Here is a 16,516-nt window from a genome sequence, read left to right on the forward strand (position 1 = left end):
GATACAGCCCAAGCCACCTTCAAGACAGCCCTCAACAAATACCTCCAATGACTCAAAGACATGAAATAGGACGTCCTTGCAGACCGCATCGAGGCTAGCAGCAACCATACCAATGAACTCTTCACCATTGTCAGAGAGTTCTACTGCCCAACAGCCACGAGAACATGATTCCTCCCTCACAGGAACTCCTTGACACGCTAGTGAATCACTTCTACAGCAAGATATCCGGAATCTACAGGTACTTCGAGTCCTAACCCACCGATCTCTTCAGCCTCCTCACTCAGAAACCTTCCCCGACCAACATCTCAACAGATGGAACAGCTCTTCACACCAGACACCACAGCCATCATTAACTCTATCCAATCAGGAACACCCTCCGACCCCTGCCCCCACTGCGTCTTCAACCTAGGATGCAATGTGATCCGCCATCAACTCACCACCATACTCAACACATCCATCACCACAGCCACCTTTCCTCACACATGGAAACACACAGAGGTCAGAACTCTCCTCAAGAAACTCTCTGCAGACCCCACCGAACTCCAGAACTACCGCCCCATCTCGCTGCTCTTGTTTCCTGCCAATGACCTAGAGAAGGCCATCAAAGAGCAGCACACTGAACACCTTGAGAAAAAAACAACCTGCTAGATTCCTCCCAATCTGGTTTCCAACCCAACCACAGCACTGAGACTGCCCTGATCACCAGCACGGATGACATCCGCACCCTTCTTGACAGAGGAGATTCAGCCTGCCTGTTCATTTCTCACCCTCACCGCAGTCTTCAACACTTTTTCCCACCACACACTGATCAACAGACTGCACCAGATTGGAATTAAGGGAGGAAACACTCAGATAGATTGCATTATTCCTCACTGGACGCCCGTAGAGAATCTGCCTACCCCCCTTCACCTTGGAACCCACGAGCACCATCTGAGGCATCCCTCAGCCCCACCCTCTTCAACACCTACATGATGCCCCTAGCTAACATAGAACCAACGATATCAACATCATATCCTATGCCGACGACACCCAGCTCATCCTTTTCCTCTCAGCAGACACTGCCACCACCAAGACCAACTCCCACAACGGCATGAAGATCATCGCAGCCTGAATGGAGGAAACTGTCTGAAGCTCAACACGGACAAAACCAAAGCGCTGATCTTTGACAACCATGCCTCCCCCTGGAATGACACCTGATGGCCCACTGAATTCAGACCCACTCCCACACCAAAAGACCACTCCCACAATCTTAACATCACCCTGGTCAGCAGACTCAACTTGAAATGACAGATCAGCTCAATTTCCCCAGCCTGCTTCCACGCTCTCTGCATGCTTAAAAGAATCTTCAAATGGCTCCCCAAAAGCATGAGATAAGCCGTCATGCAAGCCCTAATCACCAGCTATCTGGAGTACGGCAATGCATATGAATCAGAACTCAGAGGCCAGGCTGATCCTTAACCTGCCCAAATGGACCCACATTCCCAGCACCTGAGGAATCTCCACTGGCTCTCTGTCCAGAGAAAAATATGCCAATTCAAACTACTGATTCACGCCCACAGAGCCCTCCAAGACCAAAGAGCAGCATACATGAACCGCTGCCTGACCTTCTACCAGCCATCCAGAAACCTTCACTCTACCTCCATCACTCTTGCACAGACACTGTGCATCCGCTGGAGCCTCAGCAGAGGCCGCTCCATCTCCCACCTCGCTGACAAGTCCTGGAACGCCTTCTCTATCCACCTCCAAGCATCACTCTTGCTGCTGGACTTCAGGAAGAGACTCAATACATGGCTTTTCAACTGAGCTCACAGGTGATAAGCCACGCTCTACAAGTACTGATTGATTGAATCTATAAAAAGTCATATCTCTGGTTCCCTACATTGGATTTTTGTCATTTTGATGTCATTTGAATCATACAAACATTGCCTGTGTTTATAAAGTTGTGTTGGATTTTTATTGTGTTTTCTATCTTACTTATTTAATGTATTGGTGTTTTTAAATGCTTTACACACCTGTCTCTTAAGTTAAGCCTGGTTGCTCACAGCTAAGCTACTAAGGGTTGAGCAAGGACTAGTTTATTGAGAACTTGACTGAACCTTATTTGTGATTGTGGTGTTATTACTAGCTATAGTTACCTACCTGCCCTGACTAATAAACCACATTCCAACAGTAATTTACAGTGGTCCAGAATAAAATTAATGTCTCTATCCATCAGTTGGATTTATTTGACTGTTTCTATCAAGTTCTGTATATGTCAGGACAGTACTATGATGTTTTAATGGTTTTCGACTTAAATATACTTCTTTTTCAAAGCATAGCTGAATTCTGATTAGAAACCTGGTGCAAATGAAAGCACACATTAAGTGAAAACAAATAAATGGTATTAATTGTGTAGATTGTTTAAGAACTAGGGGACATATTTACAAGGACTTTATCTCTGCTTTTTTTGCTTACAAAGCCAAAAAAGCGGGGATAAAACCAGCACCCTATTTACAAGAGGGTACTAGCATGCATAATCGCATGTTGGCACCCTTTTTTCCAACGCCTCCCTTTGCATCTCCAATGAGATGCAAAGTGGGCGTTACTGGGCGTACCCCGGATGGACTACCTTGCAAATATCGCTGATGTTTAAATCGCGATATTTACAAGGGAGCCCATATGATTTTAGCAGACGTTAGATTTTTGCGAAAATTGCAGTTTTTGCCAAAATCTGAAGTCTGCTAAAATCCTGACTTAGCCATCCCTAACATAGGGGGTGGATTATGCTGATACGACCCTGTGGGTTGTATCAGCAAGGTTATCGCCGTTTTGCAGGGAACATCACTGGAAAACCAGCGATGTTCCCTGCAAAAGGGCGATAACCTCGCTATCTCTGGAATTTTTATTGCCCTGGAGAAACGTGTTGTTAATAACGCGCTACCAGGGCGATAAATACCAGAGATAGCCTGCGATAATATTATTATTGCTAAGCACGGCCAGCGATAATTATCGCTGGCCATTGCTAATATGCCCTTGTGTCAGCGATAATTATCGCTGGCCATTGATAATATGCCCTTGTGTCTTCTCTAACTTTTAAAATGTTGTACTCCATTACACAATCTTGTTGTACTCCATTACACCATTTTTCTCCTGAAAGCGGTAACACTCTGCAATGTTTTCATGGAATTCCCAATGTGCATTAATTAGCATAAGCATGTTATGGCTGTGGGGCTGACACCCCTGAGACAGTTTCATATCTAGAAAATGTCACTGGTCCCAGTAGGACCTCTCATCTGTGATACAATAAATACCCCTGTGCTGGGCAAGCATCAGTCAGATGATGGTCAGGAGTCATTTGAACTGTGTTGTGCTTTCCTCTGTAAGGCACCTTCTGGTGAGTTACAAATCTGATTGTGAGTGTATTTTCAAATTCTTTTCACGTTTATGAAAGTATCTTTATTGCAGGACTGCATGTGCTTTTTTGCAGATTTATGTATTTATGTAAATGTTAAATGTAAATGTTGTAGACCTGTAAAGCGCACAGCTGCCCCAGCAACGGGGCGTCCCGGCGCTGTAGACCGCTGGGGAACCCGTCCTGGCTATCCCTGTGAGATGGTCCCTTTCTGGGTATCTCCAAGGTGAAACCAGGCATCCCCGGCGTCTGTGGGGGGCCGTTGTAGAGATGAGGCAAGCTTAATGCCCAGAGTTGCCGAGTGTGTTCCTGGTTAGAGTAGGTACCGAGGCGAGAATTATGTAAATAAATCTCTCCTTAAGAGTAAGTGGCGTGCTTTACAAGCATCTAAATATAATAATACCAATAATTATTATTATTATTATAATTACAATAGTACAAATATGTGCAAATATGTGCACACATTTGGGTGCAAGTAGGTTTCCATTTATCCAAAGTACAGTTTTGAAGGATACAGTATAAATGTTGGCCTGCATTTTACAATTTTACTTGGAATATAGTGTTTTTTCATTTTAGATTTCACAGTGTGTACATTTAAATTTTAAAGAAAAAAGTTCTGGCAAAAGTCATTAAAGTGGCAGTCCTTTTAAACAACAGAACATTGGAGAAGAGTGAAAAATGTAAAGCAAGTTCATGATTTATTTTATGTTTAAAGCTACCCCTAGTTTATATCCTTTTAGGGTGAGAAGGGACCAGACAACCTGTCTTAAAGTCCCAGGGGCAGATTTACAACAAAGTAACGCAGCACGGTGCAGTAAGTCATGTCTTAGAGTCCCAGTGAGCAAGCGTAGTACAACACAGCAGTGAGCCACACACTATTTCTCTCATGGATTGGAAGACTGGTGGTGAATAAACCTGGGCAAACCAGCCCTTGACCCCAGCTTTGCATCACGAACGTGACACATAAGGACAAAAAGTGATGTTTTGTTTTTCGCTTTCCAGTGTAAAACTTGCTTTGCAGCGGGAAAGAAGCTTCATGCAACGTAAAGTTGCACTGTGCACTACTGTGCACTACTGTGCACTACTTTGTGCTACTTCGCATCAAGGGGCATACATACCATGTGTGGGACATGTGTGTTTTCATGCAAACACCCATGAATTTAGACGCAAATCCCTATTTCTTACACATGTAAAGAGTTGCATCAAACACATGCACCTACTCGAGGCAGGTGTAACACGTGAGGAAGGTTTTCAGTTCTCGAAACATTTCAACTTTGCATTTCTGCTGAATGGAGCAACACAGGTGAGAAAAGTGTTAAACTATGCCCAAGCATCATCATGTTATCATGAAAGCACACCCTTCCAGTATAAAACCAATTGTAGACATCACACAGCCCTTTGCACTATGGTGCAAGGGTTTGCACGTGGCATAAGCCAGCCTAAATTCCCCCAGCGCAGAGGGAGAGAAACACGCAGCACAGGGTTGTGAATATGGCGCTGCTCCGCGCTCTCTCTTTCACGGAGCGCAGCAAGTTTGAGTTTTTATTAAATTTGCTCCCAAACATCTTTGATCTCAAACCACTGAAACCTTTGGGAGATTTGAGGTCGGGCGAATCCCCAGTTTATTGGAGATAAGAGCTTTAAGATTAGAGCTAAGAGAAGGTCTGTGGTGGGTTGTGAAAGATTTAGGGTAATATAGATTGCCAGCAGTCAGCCTGAAGTATGAGTGAAGGTGGGGTGCTGTGGGGGCTCTTTTGATATTACTGATTAGGAAGGAGAAGGGAGGGAACTGATCAATTATAGGCTCATTTTGAGGCTGGAGGGTGACCTCAGCTGTGAGGTGTGTGATGGTGAGGTAAGAAAAGATGACATCTTTTCTCACACACCTAGGGTCTTATGTACAACCTTTTTTAGCTGTTGCGAATCGAGATTCAGGCTGTTTGCGACCGCTTAAAAGGGTTGTAACATGTATCAACCCTATTTTGTGAGTTGGTAACCTATAACTGACTCTCAAAATATGGTTTACGAGTAGCCATTAGGAAGGGGCATGCCCAGGACATCCCTTCCTAATAGCGAGTCGCAGGGACATATATGATTGTTTTGCGACAGGAATGCTGTCATAAAACAATCACACATTACCTCAAGTAGGTGGTAATCCACTCACAAACGGGAAGGGGGCCAAGGGGACCCCTTCCCATTTGTGAATGGTTGCAAAAACCTTTATAAGAGCTGACAGTGGTCCGTCCTACTGTTAGAAATGAAACTGAAAAATTCTATTTTGTTTTTAGAATTGCATCCTGTTTTCCTTGAACGAAGACGGGTTGCACTTAAAAAAAAGTTACTTTATTTAAAAATAAAAAACAGACAAGGGGATCTGCTGTCCCCAGCAGGCCACCATCCCGGTGTTATTGCCCATTCCCAACAGGTCACAAATTGCGACCTGCCTCATGAATATTGATAAGGCTGGTCAATTTTTACCCCATTGGGAATCGCAAAATGTGCCTGAGACACATTAGTACATTTCCTTTTGCGACTTGCAAATTGCGAGTTGCTAAATTTAGCAAATTGCGAGTCGCAAAAGGAAATGATCATACATTTGGCCCTCAGATTCATCTGAAAATTAAGCCTCAATGTGTACGAAACATATTGTTACAGATTTTGTCACTCACTGCAAACGTTCCAAAGAAATTATTGAATGATTAAGGTTTCCAGCAAACCGTCTGCTTTTATTTCTGTAGCTGCGAGGGAGAGGAGGGCACATGTGCACCAGTTCCCATTGAGTTGGAATGCTTTGCAGAGCTGCGAGGGAGAGGAGGGCACATGTGCACCAGTTCCCATTGAGTTGGAATGCTTTGCAGAGCTGCGAGGGAGAGGAGGGCACATGTGCACCAGTTCCCATTGAGTTAGAATGCTTTGCAGAGCTGCGAGGGAGAGGAGGGCACATGTGCACCAGTTCCCATTGAGTTGGAATGCTTTGCACAGCTGCGAGGGAGAGGAGGGCACATGTGCACCAGTTCCCATTGAGTTAGAATGCTTTGCAGAGCTGCGAGGGAGAGGAGGGCACATGTGCACCAGTTCCCATTGAGTTGGAATGCTTTGCAGAGCTGCGAGGGAGAGGAGGGCACATGTGCACCAGTTCCCATTGAGTTAGAATGCTTTGCAGAGCTGCGAGGGAGAGGAGGGCACATGTGCACCAGTTCCCATTGAGTTGGAATGCTTTGCAGAGCTGCGAGGGAGAGGAGGGCACATGTGCACCAGTTCCCATTGAGTTAGAATGCTTTGCAGAGCTGCGAGGGAGAGGAGGGCACATGTGCACCAGTTCCCATTGAGTTAGAATGCTTTGCAGAGCTGCGAGGGAGAGGAGGGCACATGTGCACCAGTTCCCATTGAGTTAGAATGCTTTGCAGAGCTGCGAGGGAGAGGAGGGCACATGTGCACCAGTTCCCATTGAGTTAGAATGCTTTGCAGAGCTGCGAGGGAGAGGAGGGCACATGTGCACCAGTTCCCATTGAGTTAGAATGCTTTGCAGAGCTGCGAGGGAGAGGAGGGCACATGTGCACCAGTTCCCATTGAGTTAGAATGCTTTGCAGAGCTGCGAGGGAGAGGAGGGCACATGTGCACCAGTTCCCATTGAGTTGGAATGCTTTGCAGAGCTGCGAGGGAGAGGAGGGCACGTGTGCACCAGTTCCCATTGAGTTGGAATGCTTTGCAGAGCTGCGAGGGAGAGGAGGGCACATGTGCACCAGTTCCCATTGAGTTAGAATGCTTTGCAGAGCTGCGAGGGAGAGGAGGGCACATGTGCACCAGTTCCCATTGAGTTGGAATGCTTTGCAGAGCTGCGAGGGAGAGGAGGGCACATGTGCACCAGTTCCCATTGAGTTGGAATGCTTTGCAGAGCTGCGAGGGAGAGGAGGGCACATGTGCACCAGTTCCCATTGAGTTGGAATGCTTTGCAGAGCTGCGAGGGAGAGGAGGGCACATGTGCACCAGTTCCCATTGAGTTAGAATGCTTTGCAGAGCTGCGAGGGAGAGGAGGGCACATGTGCACCAGTTCCCATTGAGTTGGAATGCTTTGCAGAGCTGCGAGGGAGAGGAGGGCACATGTGCACCAGTTCCCATTGAGTTGGAATGCTTTGCAGAGCTGCGAGGGAGAGGAGGGCACATGTGCACCAGTTCCCATTGAGTTGGAATGCTTTGCAGAGCTGCGAGGGAGAGGAGGGCACATGTGCACCAGTTCCCATTGAGTTAGAATGCTTTGCAGAGCGGCGAGGGAGAGGAGGGCACATGTGCACCAGTTCCCATTGAGTTGGAATGCTTTGCAGAGACTGTTGGAGATGCTGAATCAGCAGGGAAGGAAAGTAACACTTTCCACAGCTCACCACAGTGAGGCAGGTCACATTCCCATCGGTTCTGGAGTGAGGGCTGTGTCTGCCAGTGCTAAGCAGCATCGCACAAGCCACTCCCAGAGCTGCACAATTGGTGCACAAAATGAATATTAATGCCAGCCAGCTGGTTGGACGACCCTCTCCAGTAATGATTCATCCAGCAGTCCCTCTGGCATCAGTGCTGGGCATACAACCAAATCTTGGTGTTCTGAGACATGGGCATTATATTTTCTCCTCTCCCCAGAGCTGGGAAGCACGGACAGTGTGCTTGGCAGCTGACAGACTCTTGTGTCAGCATCCTTTCGTGTGGCTGCTTCCATCCTGGGTACCACTGATTAGTGAGAACGTTGGCTAGAATTTCATGGTACAGCTGTGACTTTCCTCCTTTCTAGCCTCGAAGCACCCAGGGTGCATCTCCTCGGTAGCAGCTTGGAAGCTCACCCAGCCTTCTGCCACCAGTGGGAGTTATTGGCCATGGGAAAGGCACTGGGTAAGTCCAAAGACAGTGACGTCCACTTCTGTGACCTTGGACACATGCCAGTGACAGTCGGTTCAGAAAGACGCCTTAAATACATGGACAAGTGGCTTTTATGTTAAAAAAGCTCATATCCCATAATGTATCAAAGTTGTATATGTGACTCATTCACAGAGCTGAGGGTCTCCTGTTTGGGCTGGGATGCGGTCAGTCAAGTCAGATTAGTTCCTCTGGACGTCCAGTTGGGCTGGGATAGAGTCTGTTACATTCCTGGTTCCCCATCTGCAGTGTGCGGGGTGGACAGAGGATGACTCGGAACTGACCACATGTACCTGCCCTACACTGTAAGAGAAAAGCACTTTCCAACCCCTCTCTAGGCCGTGCCCAGCCAGTGCCAGCGCGTAAAAACGCATTTGAAATGCAGCACAACCCGCTTGTTTGCTTGTTTGCCTCATTTAATAAGCAGGGCGCGTTTAAATAATTCTTAAAGGCGATTGATAGACCCTTTGAATGGCCATGAACAGAAATAAATATTTTCCACCAGTGGTCACATCTTCTGGGTATGCATGAGAAGTTTGAGTATGCAATTTATTTAAAGACCCATTGAATACAACTTATTACAGGGTTTGAGACAAGAATCTTGTATCTGAGTGTCTCAAAAATGAAGAAGATGGTCAGAGAAGAAAACATTTCTTTGGTAGGGTTATCACCGCCATTTGTCTGGCAAAAGATATTTTCATGAATTGAGCCTGTGTTAAGGTATTTGACGTATTTCACAAACTTGAAACCCCCATTGAGAGCTGTTAGTTTGGGTCGCAGATATTGGAAAATACAAATAGCAACTCAAAGGTAGCTTCCGATCCCCTGAATGGCTTGGTGGATTGTCCACAGGTATTTGACCAGGTAGATAGTCCTGACCATCCCCTACCTGAAGCTTGCGTGAAGCATAAAGGGGAAATAAGTACTGTGTTATTAAATCACTCTGACGTTGATGCTGGTGGGGGAGTGGTAGATATATATACCTACTCAAAATGTACACGTCCTAAGAGTAACCTCATGGAACATCGCAGGCATTAGAACAAGAATTTTAGATGAGGCTTGGCTATCATATGTCAAGAAGTTTGACATTATTTGTCTCCAAGAAACTTGGAGCATGGATGAGTTGGTTATTGATGGTTTCTGTTCATCCAATACCCAGGCAATTCCATCAGCTGCAGGGAGGGCAAAGGGTGGTCTAGTGACCTTAATCTCTGTAAAATATGGGATGATCAAGATCGAGAATATTATGGACTCCCCTTGGTTTCAGATTATCTTGATATCAAACCTAACTGATGTCCCAATTTTGCTAATTAATTGGAATTATAATATCTTCGACTCTAATGAATGTGGTGCCATTACTAATTTAAAAGAGGAGCTAAATAAGGCCGTTGCCAAATGTTTTCCTGTTTGTATAATTTGGTTGGGGGATTTTAATTATACCTTATGTCAGCCTAGCTCGCCCTTGGTTTGTGGGGTGTTAGATACTGAAAACCAGCCTCTCCCACATTTTAAACACTCTATGCAGGGTGAAGCTTTAAATTACATAATTGTGACTAATGATTTATGTTTTACCGAAACTTTGGTCTGTACTCCACTCAAACAGTATCCAACATACCAGGGTGGGGGTAGGGCAAGTACTATAGATTTTATATTGATTTCTAGGAAATGTTCCCACCTGGTGAATAACTTTGTGGTGGAACCCAACCCCGCTGACCATAACCCCCTGGTTCTTAGTTTGCAAATAAAGGTATCAAAGGGTAAGACTGATGATCTCCCTTTAAATTATAACTCTAACCAGGGGGGGAGATTAAAATGGAGTAAAATAAATCCTGTTGAATTTGAAGAGAATATCAAATACGATCTAATCTTGATAAGGTCATGATATGTTTGTCCGACGTTTCCAGGCCGGAAGAGGTCATACAGAGCTTTGAAGATATCCGCAAAGACGTGGCTAGTAATCTGACCAGGACTATGAAGAGAAGAGAACAACAGTATGTAAAATGGTTTAAAGCAGCGTGTTCTAAGGCCCAAAAAGATCTAAAAAAGCCCTGCATATGGTCCCCCGTGCTGGGGATTTAATTAAGAAAGCAAGACAATCTTATAAATTAGCTATTGGGAAGAGAAAAGATTAGTTAAGAAGCCTTGCATGGGATGACCTGGAGATAGCTAGTGCCCTTAAGAATTCTAGAGACTTCTGGGAAGTCATAAATCACCCCCTTTTTCACAAATGAGGTTAGGAACATGTAATCATTATTAACTGAAGACGCATGGGTAGTTCATTTTACGAAAATATTTAATCCTAAGGGTGTATCATTGCAAGACCAAAAAGAAGACATAGCCGTTAACCTCACAACCGCGAACCAACTGAGTCTGTCCATTACGATTGGTGAGGTTGAAGATGCATTGCTGAAGGGTATTTTCGCAAAAGCCCCAGGGCCCGACGGTGTCCCGTTAGATATGTTCAAAGGTAATCCCCTAATATGGGCACCATTGTTGGTGAATGTTTTTTAATCTGTAATAGTGGGCTGCATACCTGATTCATGGAAAGAAGCCGTGGTGGTCCCAATATACAAGAAGGGCAATAGGAATGATCCAATTTGCTATAGGCCTATCTCCCTAATTAACGCAACATACAAAGTCATGGGGAGGGTGATTCTTGCACATCTTGAGCTCTGGGCTAATGAGTCTGGCCTGATATCTAACTCACAATACGGCTTTAGAAAGGGTATGGGTACGAACGAACAATGCCTCAATCTGTCCTTAGTTATGGGTAAGTCCATGAAGGCCAAGAAAGGGTCGATCCACCTGGCCTTCATGGACTTATCTAGTGCATTTGACACAGTTAATAGGGGGAAGCTGTGGCTATTTATGGAAAAGATGGGCTTTGAGGAGTCACTCATTACCCTTTTACATAGGATGCATTCATCTACCTCCGTTTCTATACGTTATGGATCGGGAGGAGAAAAATCTAGATCCATTGCATCCACAGAGGGCGTACAACAGGGATGCATTTTGGCCCCCTTTTTATTTCTTTTATATACAAACGGGGTGGAGAAATTCCTAATAGAGCAGCACTTGGATATCATACGCGGATGACACCGTGCTGCTGACTTTAACGGCTAATAGCCTTCAAAAAGCCTTGATGGCTTTTACTGATTTTATGACGGATTTGGATCTTAAGGTTAATTTTAATAAGTCCTTTATTATGGTCTGTGGTCCTAAAAATACAAAAACAAGAACATTTGTGGTAAATGGTAGAACAATTGAAAAGGTCCCTTCTTTCACATATTTAGGGAATGATTTTAATAATAAATTAAATTGGGACAACACGATTGTGACTAGGGCCCAACAGACCAGTAGAACAATGGAGGGCCTGTTTCGTTTGTCTTATATAAATCAAAATGCCGGTCAGTCACAACTTATGGGGCGGGAATATGGAGAAGTAAAAAAATCAGCCAATTGCAAATTTTGGAAAACAATTTTATAAAAAGATTGTTGAGGGTTCCCATTAGCTCTCCTACCAAATTTTGTCATTCTGAGGTGGGATTGGATTATGTTGAAAATAGAATGAAAATTGTGCTTATGATTCTATGGGGGAAAGTGTGGTCATCGAAAGAACTATCATTTACTAGAGCAATTTAAAAGGGACTGTCTAAGTTTAGAAAAAGCATCGTCTATTCCCTGGCTCTGTTATGTCAAAAATGCCTTAAGTAAGATTGGCTTAGGCAATTATTTTGAAAATCCTGATGGCATACCAACCAACATTAAAACAATGATTAAAAATGCTTATTATAATGAGCTAGTTGCATCTAACCTGGACGATGAGACTCCATCCCATGGGTCGCCAAATCTTCATCAATTCTATTTATCTTTTAGTACTCATACACATTCCCGCTTCCTTTTGACGAGGTTTCGTCTCGGCACATTGCACTTTCTTGTGGCATTTTCCAATCAGGTGAGTTGGTGTGAGAGACTGACTCCCTGTCCTTGTGATAACCTAGCCGAACAGAGCACAATGCACCTTATGCTGTTTTGCACTATTTATAAAGATATAAGGGCTCGTTTTATTAGGCCCATCCTGGAAATTGTCCCTTGTTCATATCTGGATGGTTTTAATTATTTACATTCTTTGTTCAATGCCGTCACATGTTGTGCTGTGTTAAATTTGATTAGAACTGTCTTGCGAATCAGGAAAAGATATGAAATGTGATAGGGAAATCGGGAAATAGGGCCTTAAGCAATTTGTATTACTTATTTATTTTTTACACCCTTGGATTGATATAAAGAAAATGGTAGCTTTTAGAAAACCCTGCTAAGAAATGTTATATGTTGTTTTGGTTATATTTAGTGTGTGCAAAATGTAATATGGATTAATGTTAAGCAATGTTTTATTACTGTAACTATGTACTTTTATGATTCATAAGAATCGAATAAAGTCGAGTTTGGGTCGCTGAGCACCCAGTGGGGCTAAGGTGGAGTCAATCATGTAGGAGTGCTCGGATACTGAGGGTCAGTCCTGCTGTAGATGGAGAAGACTTGTAGATGCAGTAAGTCACAAAGCCCGCAGCTATCACAGAATGAAGGGTGAGGCAGGAGTAAAGTCAGCAACATTTTAGTTTGACAAATGGTCTGCAGAGCTAGGCATAGTCAGGCATTTGTCCTGCTTACCTTTCTTGAAGGTTGATTCGGATGAGATGCGGGTCAGTCTAATGGGAGGCCAAAGTGTATTCGCCTACGGGGTAGGGGTTTTGCCAGGTTTCGTACATGCCATGTTGATACCTCTGGAATGGTTCAAGAGCTGGGGTAGAGTCTGTTGCCTCTTAAGTTGGTACTTCTAAAGGCTGCATTACCTCCTCATCTGTCTTCCTGCATGCAGTCCTTACAGGCCAAAAAGGCTCCTCCAAAATGGCCCCCATTACCCAGGAGCCACCACAAAAGAGAGGAAGTGATGATGCACATCCTGTTCTTTTCTTTCTGAAATTTGACCCTATGCTGGACCATTTCCATGATATCAGGTAAAGTGTATTGTGATTTTATTGTAATTATTTGTGTTGCTCCTTATCAGCAACCTTGCATTTTAAGTTTATTGATGCCAGCCCACCCTGCTATAGCGGGTGGGGCTCATATTTGGCTGCATGCTTTAACTGCTTCATATTGGCATTTCTGAAGTCCTGCCCATGTCGCTCTACCATAGCGGGCAGGGTTTGAGGCTACCACTCGCTTGTAAATGCTTCTATTTTATTACTGCCATGCCATGCTATTACAAGCAGGCTCACAAATAACTCTCGTCTGGACTTGCAAAGTCGTCCTTGAGGTGAGAGGTGTAATTATACTGAAATACCTTTTTTTCCTGCACGGAGCAAGTCGGAATTGTAGGCAGAGTGTCCTCCTCCTGGACTGGTCTCTTTGGACGCTCTCACAAGATTTGGTTTCCTTGGAAACTGGTATTAAGCAGGAAATCAATCCGTTTCCTACCTGATTTTTTTTGCTTCCAAAGAGGTCAGAATTTGAGGAATTACCTTTGTGCTGAAGAATCATCACCGTTACAACAAACAATTGATGGACGGAATGCTGACAATGCAGGCATTCTCCCCCAGTCAAGAGATCTGGGTTAAATCCATCGTTCTTTTGCCCACAATACCACCCCGGTTTGGACATGGCCATATGCAAATCAGTCTTGTCCCTGTGCCTCATGGGAACAGTCCAGCCCGAACTGCCAAGCCATGTCTTCCCTGGACCGGAATCAAGCATCCTAGGACCGGTTTCTGGCTATCAGCCGTCATCAGCCAGGATAGCTTGACTCCAGTGGCGTAGTGAGCACGGGTCCCATGTCTGGGAATACCCATCCCACTTAGGGCGAAAAGCGTTACAACAAACAATTGATGGACGGAATGCTGACAATGCAGGCATTCTACCCCAGTCAAGAGATCTGGGTTAAATCCATCGTTCTTTTGCCCACTACACCACCCCAGTTTAGACATGGCCATATGCAAATCAGTCTTGACCCTGTGCCTCATGGGAACAGTCCAGCCCGAACTGCCAAGCCATGTCTTCCCTGGACCGGAATCAAGCATCCTAGGACCGGTTTCTGGCTATCAGCCGTCATCAGCCAGGATAGCTTGACTCCAGTGGCGTAGTGAGCACGGGTCCCACGTCTGGGAATACTCATCCCTCTTAGGGCGAAAAGCGTTACAACAAACAATTGATGGACGGAATGCTGACAATACAGGCATTCTCCCCCAGTCAAGAGATCTGGGTTAAATCCATTGTTCTTTTGCCCACTACACCACCCCAGTTTAGACATGGCCATATGCAAATCAGTCTTGACCCTGTGCCTCATGGGAACAGTCCAGCCCGAACTGCCAAGCCATGTCTTCCCTGGACCGGAATCAAGCATCCTAGGACCGGTTTCTGGCTATCAGCCGTCATCAGCCAGGATAGCTTGACTCCAGTGGCGTAGAGAGCACGGGTCCCACGTCTGGGAATACCCATCCCACTTAGGGCGAAAAGCGTTACAACAAACAATTGATGGACGGAATGCTGACAATGCAGGCATTCTCCCCCAGTCAAGAGATCTGGGTTAAATCCATCGTTCTTTTGCCCACTACACCACCCCAGTTTAGACATGGCCATATGCAAATCAGTCTTGACCCTGTGCCTCATGGGAACAGTCCAGCCCGAACTGCCAAGCCATGTCTTCCCTGGACCGGAATCAAGCATCCTAGGACCGGTTTCTGGCTATCAGCCGTCATCAGCCAGGATAGCTTGACTCCAGTGGCGTAGTGAGCACGGGTCCCACCTCTGGGAATACCCATCCCACTTAGGGCGAAAAGCGTTACAACAAACAATTGATGGACGGAATGCTGACAATGTAGGCATTCTCCCCCAGTCAAAAGATCTGGGTTAAATCCATCGTTCTTTTGCCCACTACACCACCCCAGTTTAGACATGGCCATATGCAAATCAGTCTTGACCCTGTGCCTCATGGGAACAGTCCAGCCCGAACTGCCAAGCCATGTCTTCCCTGGACCGGAATCAAGCATCCTAGGACCGGTTTCTGGCTATCAGCCGTCATCAGCCAGGATAGCTTGACTCCAGTGGCGTAGTGAGCACGGGTCCCACCTCTGGGAATACCCATCCCACTTAGGGCGAAAAGCGTTATAACAAACAATTGATTCATCACCAGCGGCAAAATACTTAGCAACTAGTCTGTCCACTTTAGGTCTCACTGAACTTTGGGTAACTTCTACAAGTCATTGCCTTCTCAAAAAAACAACAAAGAGAATAGTAAAGGATCAATCCTGGATTGAAGACAAGGCAGCTCTATCCAGAAGGTCGCACGGCTGGATGATCTTGAGCTCCTATTCCTCCTTGGCTGCAGAAAAGTATCTAGCTTTGGGGTTTGCCAAATTTACTAAAATTAAATTTTTGAAATACAGATTAGGCCTGCTGCCCTGCACAAAGCACTTTCCACGTTGGCTGAAAAACCAATCTGATTGTATTTGTCGCCTATGCGGTGTAGTACAAGAAGATATGCTGCACCTTCTCTGTACGTGCAAAGAACTAATACAGGAAAGGGAACAGCTTTTAAAACCACTTTTTAATCAGAGAGGTATTCGCACATTGAGGCAGGCTGTGCTGGCGTGCTTTGCACCTGAGGACACGTAGCTTAACTGCCGCTTTGTAAAATGTTTGAAACAAGTGGAGAAGAAAATGCCTAGACAGAACATTATTATAGGTGAAAAGCAAAAGTCGGACGCTGTTAAATAACTGCTTATTTTACTAATGTATTGCAAAGATCAATTAGTTTGTATTGATTTTTAACTGATTTTTAGCAAACTGGTTTTATTACTTTAAAAAAGTGATGATATGTAATGAGATATTTTGTAGCAATGGTTTTAAGTAACTGTGCTAAGTAAAATAAACTTGAAACTTGAAACCTTTGAGCTGTTGCTTGCAATTAATTATGGAACCTTTAGGGAAGGAAGCTGGGTCTTCATCTCAGCCCTCATTGCAGTCTTTGCAGGCCATGACTGAGGCTGCAGTAGATGCAGCTTTTAACGACAGAGAGGGGCAACCACTGCCTAACATTTCCAGATCTGGATGAGCCTGAAGTGGATCCTGAGGAGGAGAATTGAAGGGGTCTTTATGTCCAAGAGTCTGACCAGGCGGATCACCTGCAAAACCTGAGAGAGCACCTGAGTCTCCAGTCAAATAGCACATCAG

This window comes from Triturus cristatus, chromosome 8 (assembly GCF_964204655.1).
Source record: "Triturus cristatus chromosome 8, aTriCri1.1, whole genome shotgun sequence".
Classification (NCBI taxonomy): Eukaryota; Metazoa; Chordata; class Amphibia; order Caudata; family Salamandridae; genus Triturus; species Triturus cristatus.